At 38.2% G+C, this 13,429-nt stretch overlaps 1 protein-coding gene across 9 annotated transcripts in view; it reads left to right on the top strand.

Moving 5' to 3' along the window:
- PDLIM5 (PDZ and LIM domain 5) overlaps positions 1-13,429 on the top strand; it is a 126,648-nt gene that overhangs the window by 81,260 nt on the left and 31,959 nt on the right. The gene's annotated exons all lie outside the window — the stretch shown is intronic.

Consider the following 13,429-nt stretch of genomic DNA (forward strand, 5'->3'; position numbering starts at 1 on the left):
AAAGGTGAATTGTAAAGCATATATAAAAGCCCAGTCTTTCATAATTGCTCAGTGAGAACCATTGCAATTGGTTTGGTGTTTATGCAGCTGACCTACACGGTCTTCTGTTGGAATTAGTCGTGTGAACAGATGCTTCTGCTGACTTGGGGGGATTGTTTTTTTCTTGCACAACTTAGGAACTTGAAAGGAGTAGAGACCTTTGGAAGCATATTAAACCTGTGTTTCCTTTTCAGAGGGTTTATGCTGCTATGCAGTACAGCAGTAGCTTATGGTATTTGTCATTTTATCTTTAGGAAAAGACAAACAGAAAATGGAGACTTCAGGTAATAGCCAAGTTATCTAACACTAACAGTCACCAATGTGCATGCCTAACAATGCACAGCATAAAGTACAACTAGATTTGCCCTGGTAATGATGGACCAAGGGATACCACATCTTACACACCTTTTGGGTTAATTCCTTAGGGACAGTGGGAGAAAATATTCACTTTAAAAATCTCACTAAAGACTGTTTTGATGAGAAGTGCCCATCAGTTTGATTTCTGCCCTCCCCTGCATCACATAACTTGATAGTGAGTACTGTGTTACTAAACCCAAGTGTGTTACTGAGTGCACTTACACCACAATATAATCATTTGATAGAATACCACATATTAAAGTAGGAATGTGAAGTAGTGTATAAAATTGTTTTGCTGGGTTTCTATAGTTTCTTTTTGAATGGAAAGACAGATGGGAGTTTTAGAGAACATCAATGCAATGAAAACTATGAAAGGTAATCACTTAAACTTTCTGTAAAGGTTTCTTCTTAAAGGCAGAATGGTTTGACCTTCAAGTATTTCTATGTTTTGGGGATGTCTCTAGGTAATGAGAATATTTTCATGTCATTATTAAACTTACCATTATGTTTGTCTGTCTCACCAGCTCTTATCCCTCGAAGGGTGAATTGCTTTAGGGAGAAATAGAAGAAAAACCCTCTCTAAATAATCCAAAGAATAGAAACCTCTGATAAAGTCTGTCTTTTGACGATACAGGAGTAGTTTGAGAAAGGCTACTAAAACTATTAGTTTTCTATAAATTCATAATAAAAAAAAAAATCACTAGTTCCAAAAATGTTTTATGAATGGTGAAATTAATTTCATTTACTGCTTTAAAGATGTCTTTTCTTCACCCGATATCCCCATGCACAACAGTTACTGGTGTTAAATTTTGGACTTTCTGTTACTGTTTCCAAAACAGTGGGCCACTTTTTCATTTGCATGTGAATGACATGCCCTAGCTCATGTCTGTTTCCCGGCATACATCTGATCTTTGAAAAAATATTCTGAATGGTTTTTGATATAAATGAATAAGCTTAAATTTTAGAAATCTCCTAGCAGTATGAATATGATAATGAAATTGAAACTTCTCTTTCATCAGTAATCTACAGAAAAATATCCCAATTTAGTAATATTCAGCTTTTCAGGCAGGCATTGTCCAAGAGAGATTTTCTGTGTGGTTTTTTATTATTGTTTATTTTTAAACTGTAAACTACTAGGGATTTTTGTGCGGCTAAAATAGATTTTTCTCTTCAGAGAAAAGCTTGAAGGACAAGAAATAGAATTAGAAAGCCCTCACTGAAATGTGTAAATTGCAGCTTTTAAACCAGTTACTTAAAACTTAGAAAGACAGTGTCTGGCCTTTGTATAAAGTTTATTTACGTGTTTTAGTAACTAATTAGTTCTGTTTCTGCAGCACCGTATTTCCAAATTTGTTTTACATATTCACTTTTAGCCATCTCCTTTTGAGCAACCAGGTATAGATTTAGTTTTGGCTTTAAACCATAGAGTCAATTCATTGTCCTGAGTGAAGATGTGTCTGGATTTTCCAGATTTGTAGTTTAGTTAATCCATAGTAGCTGGAAAATATTTGTCCTACTCTTGGTCAGTCCTGAAACAACCTGTCATAAATCATGTATTTATTTTTTTCTCCCCTATGTCATAAATATATGTAAAGCATACATGCAGATCTACCTGCTGGAGCAGGAGCCCAGGATACCTGTATTACTTTGAATAAAAACTCCATAGCTACCCTGACTTTGGAGATGCCACCTACACCAGAATTTCCATCCACGCTTTTACCACCTACAAGGTCTGCTCCCTGGTCATTCCTAAGTGTTCAATAATTTTCAGCACTTAAGGGTCCCTACTTGATTAAGATAATTGATTCTGCGTGCTAATATAAGAAAAAAAACCACGGCAGCAATACCTGCCCCTGTGGCTAATTCAGTCTGTTCAAAACTTGTTGCTGTGATTGCTCTCTACATTGTAGTTTGTTTTATTTTTGTGTATTACAGTGATATGTCTGATAGATGCTTTTCTTCCAGTAGAGAGCTTTAAGACAACATTTTCTAGATTTGGGGTTTTTTCCTATCGCAACTGAATAAAAGAAAGGATATGAAAAATATTGAGAAACATATAGTTTAACCTTCACAAAACTAACACCCCAAGGAAGTTGTAGCAAAAAGCATATAAAGCTGTAAAATACTACTTGGCTTTCTGAGTTTAAAAGCAGCAGGACACACTCAACCTTCACTGAAAGCATGATACTCCCTAATTGTATTTTACTGAAAACTCCATGGTCTTTTTGGTGGTTTTGGGGGGAGTCTGGTGGGTTTTTTGCTTGGTTGGTTGGTTGGTTTTTGGGTTTTGGGGTTTTTTTTTGGTTTGGATTTTTTTTTCTTTTTTTTCAATATACTAACACTTTCATGCACAGTGTTTCCTGTTCTGCATACTATTTTAATGTGGATTAAAAAATCTCTTTTTCTGTGTGTCTTTACTTGGTTTTATTTGTCTGACTGGAGTGAAAACAGTACTAAACCAGAACCTGCAGCTGCTCTTTTGCCAATAGCAGATTCCTGCCCTGGCGGTGTCTCCTCTCCCAGACTTTCTGAACATATTGCCACAGCAGCTCCTGGGAGGTAAATTATTCACTGGGGGGGGGGTGGGGTTGATTCAGGTAGCAATCTATCTATATGTTCTAGCCTGGATTTGTCTGTCTTGGAGGAGAGACAGTTGTTTGTCATTCACTTAAAATAAACTTCATTAATCTGCTGTGACTAGGGATTTTCCTGGAAATAGTAGGAGGAGGAAGAAGAAAAATTAAATGAAGCTGAGGAAATTCATGAACAGTCTCATGGTTACCAGTTACAGTAAGACACAATATTTAGTGTGTGTACATTGTTGGGGGGTACCCACCCTATCACTTGGATGGAGTAGCTTTTCAGTGGTCTCAACAACTTAAAAGTGAATATTAATTTAAAAATAGAAAAATGTGGATTATTAATTTCATAACACTGTGATGTGCTATGATGCAATCAAAGAAACTACAGGATTACCTGTAAAATTTCCTGTCACTGGCATTGGATAGCTTTACTGATGCTTACCTTGGCAAGATTGGTGGTGGTTTGGAGGTCATCTATGAATATTAGACAGTGACAGTAATTTGAAGGGTTATGATGCTCTTATTGAAGGTGAATAACATTTTCTGGAGGTTTGTGTTTCATTGTGCAGGAGTGGTTTTTAGTTTCAGATAGCTAGTGTTCATTAAACATGCACAAGAACAAAGTTATAAACTGAAAACAAAGCTGTTCCTTTAAAAATGAGAATTAAATTAACGATGCCTGGTCCTGCCAGGCCCCTAGACAGAAACTCATGCTTTTGTAAAGCATACAAGAATATACTATTGCCTACACCTGTGTGGGCTTTCTGCAACTAGAAAACTAATACTAAGATTTGGAATTGACAGTCTCACCTTTAAAGCAGTAGTCTCAATTAGCTGAGAGGTGAGGAGAAACCTGACATCAAAATAAAAGTCTGTTTGGTCATCTTTTGAAGACTTTTTTTGTTGTCTGGGAGAAGCAGGTACCTCCATGAGCTAACATGACAGTGGGCAGGAAGGGATAGTGGGTGATGGTGGTGTGGGTACCTTCATGGTAACCTTTGGTTTGAACCAATACAGTAAAGAAGATTTGGTTGTGATATTTCAGCAGCACGTTCTCTCAAATCACCAAAGATGAAAAATACACGCAGAAGATGTATGGCAATACTCCTGGTGAGGATTTTTATTTTAGCAGGAAACCTGGGATGAAAAGGGCAGGGGAAAAATTACTGCTTCAATAATTGATTTTCGTGCCTACCAATGAAACTCTAGTGTGATTACATCCACTTGCGCCATTGCTGAAAGTATACAAGACCAGATTGGATGCAGCTCTGATCAACCTGGTTTAGTGAAAGATGTCTCTGCCAACAACAAGGAGGTTGGAATTAGATGATCTTTCCAACCCAGATCATTCTATGATTCTACTGAGCTGCAGGGATGCCTTGCAGATACCACAGCTATAGTGTTCTGAGCACCAAGGAGTCTTTTCTAAATCCTAGCTCTGCATCTGAGTCCAGGAAAAGGAAATTTAAAACTTCTCTCACTCAAAACCTGTGGCTCTAAATTTATTACTTGGCAAAATTAACCTAACCAGAGAGCAGCTTCAAAATGAGAAATCAGAAAGGACAGATATGTTCATGGTGGTTCAGGACAAGAGCCAAAGTATTTATACAAATAGTCAAAAAAGTAGATTATAAGAATTTTCTGCTCAAGAAGGGCAGAAATTTGAGCAGAGCTGTAGAGGAAAGGTTTAGCATTGAGTGTGGGAAGGAGAACATAAATTATTTGATAAAGCTGTGTAATCTTAATTCTCTCCTGAAATGAGACAAGCAACTATATTCGATGTTAATGTTTTGTTACTGAGCTGATGTCACTGCTTTTATAACACTCTTTTGGGTGGGAAATACATCAAATCTGATCTCCAAACCCCCTTTTTTTACAAAATGGCAGCTATTGGAAATCTGTATGGAGCAACTGGTGAGTGCCATGTCAGGCACTAAGGTCAGTAGATTTCTCTTGCCACTGAAGCCTTGCATTTGTTGTCAGTGACTGGCATAGGTCCTTATTTTCCTAATGGGCTCCATCTTTCCTTGGCTGAAGCTCTGTGATTTGTGCCACCCACTACTAAACCACCAAGAAGGAGAAAGCTTGCTGTGAAATGTATGAAGGATCTGGATTTGATTACTGGATTAAAGTTAGGTTCACTGCTTATAAGGCAGACCTCATAATGCTTTTTTATTGTAGTTTTAGTTCTTTATTAAAAGCCTTAACTAGTAGCATAGCAATATAGCCAACTACTATAATTTGTAGTGTATTATTAGTCTATTTCATATATGCAGTGTCCTCCTCTAAGTTTAGCACTAAAATATTTAAGAGCAATTACAGCCTTTCCAGAAAGCTGCAAAAAGTCATCTTAAAAGGTAATCCTGGCAACCTTAGACCATGTAAACCACAGAATCTGGCACTTCCTGAGAAAACACATAGCTAATGTAAAGCAGATGCAATGTTAGCAGGTCTTTAGATTGCTTTTTTATATACATGCTTTTTACAGTCATACAGACTTACTTTCATATTTTCTTTTAATGCAATTATGCCTGATATAAATACAAAGACATAGTACTAGATAGTAGGTACTGATCTTGATTTTTGTTGTGTACTTTCTGACAAGTGGACAGCCAAGAATATTCTCTGCAGAAAACTCCAAGAGTAATTTCTTAGTCCTTTTCTAGCTACTGCCAAATCAAGTGAAAAATGGAAACACAACGAGTTTGTATTCAATAAGACTTGGAGTCAGCTTGTTCTCCCTTTGGAGGATATACCATGTGTTACTTATCAGCCTTGTCCTCATCTTCTTCAAGACGCTTTTTAAGACTTGCAAAATTTCATATCGATGCTGTGTGAAGTTTTGGAGAGCTTGAGGTCAACTCCAGGAAAGGGTAGAATCTGCGCATACACCTGTTTTGTCGTGAATTGTTAACTGCTGCTGTAGTCTCTTCAACTCAGATAGGTCTCCTTTTTGACAGGTTTGACACTTCTGCATCAGTTTTCCTAAACAACTTCCCTCAGTTGTAGTCATCATGGAAAAGGGAGTTTGCAAAGACAGAAGTTGCTCATTTAATTGGCAAAATTAGCATCAGGCTGGGGAGAAGAGGAGGTCTAAGGGTGACCAAACTAAAACTGTCAGGTCTTTAATGGTTGTTTTGGTTTGATGACAAGCAAGAGGAAGTAAAATATGGGGAGAAATATTGCTTTCTTGAGAATGCTACTTGTCCTTCTGCTTCCTTTTATTTCATAGAACTTTTGTTTGAGAACCTTTTGGAAGTCTTACCCAAGCGTACACCTCATCTCCATTCAATTTTTCAGATTTTAAATACCAGCAGCCAAGTAGCCACAATGCCTAAAGTGTCATCTACTTACACTAGGTAGAGTTTCTAATATACAACTTGCTGTTGTTCAAGTTTGCTGTCTTTTGAGTAACTGCTTTAAACTACCCAAATAGTTTGGTTTTGTGGTTAAACAAGTGGTCAAACTTCAGCTGTGAAAGTGCCCCAAAAATTAGTTTTGTCTGATTCCTAGGGAATGAGTATTTGCTTCACAGGAAAGAAGGAAAAAAAGCCCTCACCTGCTACTCACTTATTCTTCTTACAAAAGATGCAAAACACCAGGCAGAAAGAGTTGTCAATTGCTGTTTTGTATTTTTAATCAAATGAGAGATTTCTTCTCCATATTTCATCTCACTATAACTACTTGTGAAATTAACATCAACCAGGAAAATAGCTGTGGAGTTGCCTGCTCCAGGCGCAGCAAGCTTTTTGCCAGCTGATGAAGCACCTCATCTCCCCATGAAGTGTGCTGTGGCCACGCAGACTGCTGAGTTCCCCCTGCCTGCTGACCCAGTGGGGTGGCCGCCTTCTGCAACCCCATGTGTGGAAACGGTCCTCGGGCTGCCTCCTGCTCTTGCCAGGTACATCCGAGCCCACCTGTGTTAGGAAGGCATGATCAGAAACTGTAATTGTACATACAGTGAAGCACAGAATAGTTTGGTTTGAAGAGACTGTTAAGATCATCTGGTTCCAACACCCCGTGCCGTGGGCAGGGACACCTTCCACTAGACCATGTTGCTCAAATTCCCATCCAACCTGGCCTTGAACATTTCCAGGGTTGAGGAATCCACAGCTTCTCTGGGCAACCTGTTCCAGTGTCTCACCATCCTCACAAGGATTGCTTCCTAATATCTAATTTAAATCTCTCCTCTTTTAGTTAAAGTCATACAGTTTCATCTGATTTTTTGATGATGATGCTGTCATGATGGAACAGCTTACAGGTGTCTCCTGACCTGCTGACGATTTACATAATAATTAGAAATTCAAGTAGCTTTTAGGCAAAAGTTAGAAAAATAATTTAAAAATTAAAGCAGACCTTTGATGGAGGAGGAAAAGCAGTCACGGGTAGAAGGACTCTGTTGGCAAAAGTTGGTGATATGAGGAGAATATATAGCGTCCAAGTGTGGAAGAAGGTTTTGGGGGTAAGGCACAGTGTGCATAATGCATGGTGCTTTGATATTCCACATCTTATTCACCAGACTTTCAAAGGTTAGTCATATTTGCTACAGAGTGTGTGTTTTTAAATTGTCAAATAGCCTGAAGTTTTTGGAGGAGAATACAGGTATTAACTTGTGCAGTGATGGGACATACCAGTAGTGAAAGAAAGTGCTTCCCTCCATAATGAACACTACAGGATATTAAATCATATCTGGTTTTTGGGGTCTTGTTTTGTTTTGTGTTTTTGGGGGTGGGGTTGAGTGGGGGTTTTTTTGTTGTTTTTTTATGGATAAGGAGGGCATTTAAAAAAATCCTTAAATTAATTCCACCTGAGCTTTAGTTAGCATTGCCAGAGGTGTAATAAGTGTTTGATTAACAACTTTTCTTCTCTTGCTGCTTTTGGGCAGGCATGAAGCATCTCTGCCTACTTGCGAAGCAAATTCTTTCAATAAAATCTCAAGCTTTCAATCTAAATCGTCTATAAGTCATACAAGGTAAATCTTTTAAGGTATATCTACAGAAGACACTAGGTGTAAGCAAGGTGTTCAGGCACTGGTTTTGCATTTAAATCTGAAAAGTGATATATAGTTATGTAAGTGTTCGGAGTGTTCCGTTGATTTCTGTAGTTATTTTAAAAAATATACAGCAATTCAGTGGATAATCTTGAAATTTTAAAATAAAAACCTGAGTTACAGATTCACTAGTGTAGAACTTACCTTGAAGCCAGTCTAGTGCCAGTCTAGTTTTTTCAGATTTTTTTTGGCTGTTTACATTCATTTCCACCCATATAATAAGTAGGGAAAATGAAAAGGGGGTGAGGGGCATGCTGGTTTTGATAAAGGTGGCTAAAAAAGGATCTGATGAAGCTAATCAGCAAATATTCCCAAGTTTTCTATGTTTACTGTTTATTATGAAAAAGAGGAGAAGATAAATTGTCTTCAAGGCTCATTCTGTCCATACCAGGGAGACTCATGTGGATCCACATGAAGTGTTCTGGGGCCTGGTTCAGTGGGAATGACCCAGGGTTGCAAGGCGGGGTCTAGGATGTGGAATTTGAAGGCTGACAGATGCTAAATGCTCATGTGGTGGAGGGAAGGTTTTATTTGTGGTTGAAATCAAAATTGCTGTTTTCTATATTAGTATTCAAGTGGCTAATACATTGCCTCACATCTCTGTGAGCTGGAAACCTACAATCACGTAACTTTCCAGTGATTAATGTGGTCTGATATTGTACTGTGTCTCTGTCAATCTTCCTGCTTTCTCTGTTTTCTCCTTTGTTGGCTTAAAGCTTCTGTGCTACAAAAGTACTGCAGGAAAATTCCTCGAGAAGTCTGCCGATCCTTGGACCCACTCCTCTCTCAGTTCTTTCTCCTTTCAAGCAGAGATCAAAAATTAAGAGTGTGGCTGCTGCTACTGTGTCTGCTGCTCTTGCTGTCCGGGCCAGGTAGACATAAACTTTAAAAGGAATGTTTTTTAGCTTGGCTTAAGAGAGTTCAAGTTCACACAAGAATAACTGATCCCTGGCAAGGTTGTGAAATCAGCTCTTTCACACTAGTGTGGTGGGCAAGTCATTAGAATATGTCCAAGGCTCCCATGCCCTGTTTTTAGCTCACCTCCAGACTGTCACTCTGAGCCTTGGTGAGTAATTCTACCATTCTATTCCTCATGACGCCTGTTTTACAGTTCAGTTAGTAAATTAACTGTAAATAGCATTTGTGTTGCATGGGTGACAAAGAATAATCTGTATTGTCGAGGAACTTTTCAATGCTTGAAAACAACTTTCTGAGTTCCATCTAAGTCTTTACTGTATTGCTTTTTATAAAGGCTTGCTTAAGAGTAAAAATTTTGACAAGTTTTTCAATCATCCATTCATATCAGTAAAATATTTTTGATTGTGCAATAATGTGTACATTTATGTTTTAAATTACATAGATATCCTAATGTACTAATAAATTATATACATTATAAAGCAAACACAAACCCAGAAAATTAAAAAAAGATAAGAAAAAGATTAAATAAACACTATTTCCCAATTACTTTTTATTTTACTTTATCAATGGTAAAAAAAAAAAAGTAAATTCTTCTCACACTGTAGTGGGATGTCTTGTGCATCTCCTGAAGTGTGCAACGTCCACTTTGTGGACTTGTTGTTTAGGCATAATTCCTACATCATTTATCCTTGGCTTTTCTTAAGGGTTTTGGGGTTTCCAATGGTCCCAGCCAACTCGAACTTTGTGTGGTCACCTAGCTTGTTTATGGGGTCTTTTTACACACTTGCTAGACTCTCCGAACCTGGTGTCTACCACTCGCTCTTGGATGCCCTGCTCACCACACCTGTCGCTAAGCCTCCTCTGCAGGCTATTGGACCCTCCAGGAAGTCCCTAAGTGCTCTGGAGTTGCCAAAGAGCAAGAGGTATTGTCCGAGTGTGGTACACTGTTGGCACTTAGGACTCACAAGAAACCATCTTCTCTTTCAATGCATGTTTCTGTTGTCTGCACACTTGAAGCAGCGTGCCTATTCTGGTCTTTGACACGAGGTCACCAACCCCAAATCCTACTGATTTCACCCCTTTGCAGAACTAAGCTCCACCCTGGTCCTGCTGATGGTTTTTGTGCAAGTCCACCGTAGTAAGTGAAGGTTTCCTCACCATCATCAAGTGCCCTTCTAATATGCATGTTGCTGTTTGTGTTGTGTTGTGAACCTCCAAGGGAGGCACCATTGCTCCAAATAGCCAGCTGGAGAAGAAACAAGATATTCTGGCTTAAAACATCTATCTGGGTGAATTATTTGCAACATTTCCTTGAGTGAGTAAGCGGCATGTTGGGCTGCAAGGGTGCTCCAGGAACAAAGAGCTGCTATTTTTCAAAACTCACTTGTAATGAATAAAATCAAACAACTGGTATGCAGTCCAGCAAATCACTATTTTAAAAATTATTTGCTGTCTAGGGCCTTTGTTCCAGAGCTGATTCTGTTCAGTGCACAGGACTGTTTGTTCTCATTTCCTGACCGCAGCTACATTAACTCTTGCTTAAGTGGGAAGCTGCAAAGGCAGAAGTCTATTTGGTTATTTTACAGGGCAGTATGTATTAAATTGTGCTAAGGATGAAATAATTTGTGGGATTTTATTTGCATTTTCACTAGAGTTAGACTCTTCTAGAGATAAGGCCCAATTATAAGTAGAGCTGAGATCCACTTGATGTAGAATCTTCTTCTGAGTAACAAGAATTAGTTCTTTCCTCCTGTTTATGAATTCCGAGGTGACCTCAGTCACTAGGAAAGGCTAAAGTATCCCTAACCTTGGGGAGGGGAAATAGAAGTTTATTAGGCACAAACAGTCTTAAGCTGTATCAAACTTTCTAATGTTGTGGTATATCTACTTCAGAAAGAACAAAAAGGAATATTAACAGAATTGTTCTGATATATCACAACTTTGAATACTAATTTTATTTTTGCCACTGAATGATACCTACTAGAAAACCTTTTTAGGTACTCATTAAAAGAGAAAACCTCTCCAGGAGTTCTGATACCTGTTTGTGCACTACAGGTGAAGCCCAGGCCGTGCTGCCAGCAAGACTTTGTTCTTTAGCTGTAATGTTTATTTGATGATACTTTAGTAGAGCTAATAATGGTGGTGAAAATGAATTCTCTGACTTCCCTTTTTTGTCTTCCTTCACTCACTAATGTGTGTTGTTTATGGCATAAGCTGCAAGTAAAGGCAGATTGTTACATGAATGGAAACTTTCTTCTCTATGTTTATCCATCATTTGCTCACCATATGGGGAGAAATTGTCCTTGTTTTGAAGATTTTTCTTTGGAGATGCACTCACTCACTCCTGCTAGAAAGCTGAGATTCCCAAAGTGGCTCCATTTGGTTGCTGTCACTTACAAGTAAATGGGACTGTCTGTTGGGAAAGGCAGGAAACAGTAGAGAACTTCTTTCCTTCTTCCATAGTTAAAGTCTAGTTTTGGAGGGTTTTAATCTGTGTTGCTCTTCCGACTGACAGAGCTGGAGAGAGATGTGCCAGGGAGCCAGAAGGTATACTGGGAGTACAGAGACCATATAAGCCTTCTTAAAAGACCATATCAGTATTGGATCCAGGTTGAATTGCTTGAAATAAACAAACATGGATTATTAGGAGGTTTTAAAGGTAATTTTTAAACTTGTGAAAAATGAGTTTTCTCTTAAGCCATTGCAATAGCCAGGTTACCCTGGTTCATAATGTCATAAAGGAAGGACATAATTTTCAGGCTGTTAGGGACACCTCAAATAGGTTATGACCTGAAATTTGGGAAATGTGATGTAGCAGTATAGTTAGTCCGGAGAATGTTATGCATAAACTGCATTTTCTTAAAAGGATTTTTCCCAAGATAGCTGGTGTTGATCTGGAGATGTCATACAACATATTAGGGTAATTATTTCTGGTTTCCATATTCTCATCCTTAGTCCCACGCTGCCAGCACCGGTAAGGAAGAAGAGGTTACCAGTAGATGGAGCCAAAGAAATGAAGCTTTGTGCTGTCTCGTCCTAGTAAATAAAGGAGGACGGTCTTTATTGTATGGCTTGAGAAACATGTGAAAAGGACATAAAAGAAGATAAATGTAGTGTCAGTGAATTTCTCATTGAATTTCAACAAAGATCAAGCAACACTAATCGATTATGTCAGAAAAAAATAATAGATTTGAGAGAAATATACCCGTTAAGTGTGAGAAACTAGGTATTAAAATGTCTTTGCATTACAATCCATCTAATTACATATGTACACAAATGTAATGCGAAATGTTATTTTAAATGGCAGCTCACTTCTTCCCACAGTTAAACAGTTGATAAAGAAGGAGAGCTGAAATCTAATGTCCCATATACTCATCAATAGATGAGTATATGACAGTATATAGTAGACTGTCTTGTTCAAAGAAAAAGTTGGCTTAACCAAGAAAGCCAAGTAAATAAACTGCTTTGGAGTTTGTATTTTTTGGCTCTATGTATAACTTCCATGAAAAGGTAATGAATCTATCTTACCAAGGTAGCTTGGGCTTCTTCGCATTATCTCTGGGGAAAAACTCAAGAAGATTATAGCCATAACAAAAACTGTGTGTTGATTTTGTTCTGCAGTAAGGTTGCTCCAGAAATATTTCCCTTTTATCACTCTCACTTCACCATCTGCTCCAAAAAGCCGTCTATCTTAACTGCTCTGTACTGGGTAGCTGCCAGAGAACTTGACCTTTTTCTGACTTAGTAACTGGCCTGAAATTGTGCTGGACATCCACACATTTTCTTCCCCACCAGACTCCTCAGTAATGGCCTTTTTTGGATTTATAACAGCCATGCAATCTTTCACTAAGCTAAGTGTTTCATCCTGATGGCAATAGAGATAACCTTAAGTTTATGGAGCTTTTGTGTTTTTTAACAAACAACACATATGCAGGAAAGGAAATGATGGATGTAATATCTTTCATGTCTAAGAATTGGAGCTCTTATTTTATTGCCTTAAAAATAATTGCAAGGCAGAAGCACTGTGAAATTTTGGGAAATGCCAGCAAGAATGAGTGTTGACATGGCTTTTGTTTTTGACATGACTTTTGGTTAATCTTCCTGATATTATTTCACGTACAATTACCTTAGAAAAAGGATAGTTTGGCCTTGTGAGATGAGCACTGGTGTTAACTGAGAGAAACTTATTCTCAAAGACACTTTGAGTTGTTTCTGTTAGAGCACTGCTTACAGAAGGGTTACATACTCCCTCCCTGTAACTTGATATGGAAATAACCTCCACCCAGATGAATTTCTCTGCTCTTTCTTTTTGTTTCTCTATTTTGCGTTTCTTCTTTCTTGCATATTACTGGAGCACTGCTAGGTTAGCATGAAAAGGAAACTCTGACTGAGACCATGGATTTGTAGTAGGGGTGGGAACACTGGTCAGCACCAGTGTTTGTCATCTTCTATTTCTCTACTGTTACACCAGAAAACCCTTGCA

The sequence above is a fragment of the Pseudopipra pipra genome, chromosome 4, assembly GCF_036250125.1.
Source record: "Pseudopipra pipra isolate bDixPip1 chromosome 4, bDixPip1.hap1, whole genome shotgun sequence".
NCBI lineage: Eukaryota > Metazoa > Chordata > Aves > Passeriformes > Pipridae > Pseudopipra > Pseudopipra pipra.